This window comes from Chiroxiphia lanceolata (genome assembly GCF_009829145.1).
Source record: "Chiroxiphia lanceolata isolate bChiLan1 chromosome W unlocalized genomic scaffold, bChiLan1.pri scaffold_40_arrow_ctg1, whole genome shotgun sequence".
NCBI classification, from domain to species: domain Eukaryota; kingdom Metazoa; phylum Chordata; class Aves; order Passeriformes; family Pipridae; genus Chiroxiphia; species Chiroxiphia lanceolata.
Genome location: NW_022476499.1, coordinates 116,133 through 119,706, shown reverse-complemented (window position 1 = coordinate 119,706; position 3,574 = coordinate 116,133).

Here is a 3,574-nt window from a genome sequence, read left to right as displayed (position 1 = left end):
ACGATATGATCACACAGGGATGATTTGCTATCACAGGAGAGATGTGATGTCATATGCGGGATGTGACGTCATAGGGGAGATGTGATGTCATAGGAGAAGTGTGATGTCACAGGGAGGATGTGATGTCATAGGTAGCATGTGATGTCATAGAGGAGTGACACATCCCCCCCCAACCTTGCTCCAGCTAAAGCCGTGGAATTTGTCTTTGTTTCCCTTGGGTTCAAGGTCAGGTTGTTTTATTTCCAGGGATGTCTAGAGATGAGTTAAGGGGAGCTCAGACCTTTTGGTGAGGAAGGACTTGTTGACTCTGGAGCATTTGAACTCAACCTTTGTTCCTAGTTTCTTCCCACTCTTTCAGAGCAGTTCATTTCCCAGGGGGAAAGCTCTGATTCCCCAGCACAGTCAGGTTCTCCTGAGCTCAGGAGGTTTCACTGCTCTCATTTTTCTCCGGTATGAATTCTGTGCCAAATTCTTGCTTCCTAGGTCAGTGAAATGATAGAAGAGCAAGAATCTCACCTCGATCTTGGACAGAACACTTATAGACTTCTCTATTCTATTGAATTCTTCCCTTATAGTTCTGGATGACAGGACACCCATGTGGAAAGTCCCTTTTCTGGTTTTCAGGACTTAAAAGAGATGCTTTTCTGATGTGGGTATTTATTGAAGTGTTACTTATTCAACTGTGAGAGTTGAATTTAGTGTTCCTTGCACCTTTAAAAAGTTCAACCCCTTTCATCTCTTGTTTTAAAACCCATGCATTAGATGTCAGACAACATAAAGACAACAGGTAGAGATAACACTGATGTAAGTGTTGGTTTCAGTCATCCCGTGTATGGATCAAAGATTTCCAAGGCTTTGTTCCAAGGTCGTTGCCCCACCCCCACCCTCTGCCTGCTGCCCCCGCGCTCCTGGGAGCTGCCCACTCGCTGTCCTTCCTGCCTGCACAGTGCAGGGCTGGGGGGAATTGAGCCAGGCAGGAAAAGTGAATGGCGGCGATCGCACGGTGCTGAAATGATCCGGGAAGGAGCAAACAGCCTGGCTGGGGGGAGCACAGTTTGGGAAGGGGGTGCAGGGAAAACCCACTGTGATGTTCCGGGGTAAATAACAGAAAATAAACAGAGGAGGGTCCCCTTTCAGATATGGTTTATAGATCAGTGCACTGTGTATAGTGTAAGATAGCTTCAGAAATGTAAGAATGCACTTTCTACAACTTCTTTAGCTTTCTCTTATTTCTGTTCTCTTGGGGTTTTTTCCATTTCCCTTGGTTTTGGGGGGGGAACTCTTGCGGTGGGGTTTGGAGACTTGGTAGGGAGCCAGCTCTAAACCACCACAGAAGGACACCATGTGTATGGGCCAATTGTTGCTGTCCCTGTGACATCACATCCTCCTCTGTGACATCACATGTCTCCTATGACATCACATCCTCCTCTCTGACATCACATCCTCCTCAATGACATCACAGCACTCCTGTGGGATTACATCCTCCCTGTGACATCACATCCTTCTCTGTGACATCGCACATCTCTTATGCCATCACGTCCTCCTCTCTGACATCACATCCTCGTCTGTGACATCACAGCTCTCCTATGATATCACAGCTCTCCTGTGACATCACATCCTTCCTGGAACATCACATTTTCTGCTGTGACATCACAACCTCCTCAGTGACATCACATCTCCTGTCACATCACATGTCTCCTGTGCCACCACATCCCCCTCTATGACATCACAGCTCTTTTATGACATCACATCCCCCTCAGTGAAATCGCATGTCTCCTATGACATCACATCCTCCTCTGTGACATCACAGCTCCCTGTGACATCACACCTACCTATGTGACATCACATCCTCCTAAGTGACATCAAATCGTCCCTGTGACATCACATCCTCATCTGCGACATCACAGCTCTCTGTGACATCCCATCCTCCTCTGTGACATCACATCGTCCTCTATGAAATCACATCCTTCCTGTGACATCACATCCTCCTCTGTTAAATCAAAGCTCCCTGTGACATCACATCCTCCTCTGTGAAATCACATCCCTCTCTATGACATCGCATGTCTCCTATGACATCACAGCCTCCTGTGTGACAACACATCCACCCTGTGACATCACATCCTCCTCCCAGAATTCACAGCTCCTGTGACGTCACATCCTCATTTGTGACATCACATCCTCCTGTGTGACATCACATCCTCCTCTGTGACATCTATGTCTCCTACGGCATCACATCCGTCCCTGTGACATCACATCCTCCTCTGTGACATCACATCCCCCTCTGTGACATGGCATGTCTCCTATGACATCACATCCTCCTGTGTGACAACACATCCTCCCTGTGACATCACATCCTCCTCCCAGAATTCACAGCTCCCTGTGACGTCACATCCTCATTTGTGAGATCACATCCTCCTCTGTGACATCGCATGTCTCCTATGACATCACATCCCCCCTGTGACATCATATCCTCCTCAATGACATCACAGCTCCCTGTGATATCATATCCTCCTTTGTGACATCACATGCTCCTCAATGACATCACATCCTCTTCTGTGACATCACATCCTCCTCAGTGACATCAGCGATCCCTGTGATATCATATCCTCCTTTGCGACATCACATGCTCCTCTGTGACATCACATCCGCCTTGTGACATCACAGCTCCCCTGTGAAACCACATCCTCCTCTGTGACATCACATCCTCCCTGTGACATCACATCTTCCTCTGAGAATTCACAGTTCCCTGTGACGTCACATCCTCATTTGTGACATCACATCCTCCTTTGTGACATCGCATCCTCCGCAATGACATCACATCCTCATCTGTGACATCACATCCTCCTCTGTGGCATCACATCTTCCTCTGTGGCATCGCATATCTGCTATGACATCACATCCTCCTTTGTGACATCACATCCCCCTCTGTGACATCACATCCTCCTTTGTGACATCACATGCTCTTTTGTGACATCACAGCCTCCTCTGTGACATCACATCCTCTTTAGTGACATCACAGCTACCCTGTGACATCACATCCTCCTCTGTAACACCACATCCTCTTTAGTGACATTAGCGATCTCTGTGACATCACATGCTCCTCTGTGACATCATATCCTCCCTTTGACATCACAGTTCCCCTGTGACATCACATCCTCCTCTGTGACATCACATCCTCCTCTGTGATATCGCATCCTCTTTTCTGACATCATCTCCTCCACTGTGACATTACATGTCTCCTGTGCCACCACATCCCCCTCTATGACATCACAGCTCTTTTATGACATCACATCCTCCTCTGTGAAATCACATGTCTCCCATGACATCACATCGTCCTCTGTGACATCACGTCCTCCTCTGTTACATCACAGTTGCCTGTGACATCGCATCCTGCTCTGTGACATCACATCCTCCTCTGTGACATCAAACTCCTCGGTGACATCATATCTCCCTCAGTGAAATTGCATGTCTCCTATGACATCACATCCTCCTTTGTGACATCACATCCTCCTCTGTTAAATCAAAGCTCCCTGTGACATAACAGCCTCCTCTGTGAAATGACATCCCTCTCTGT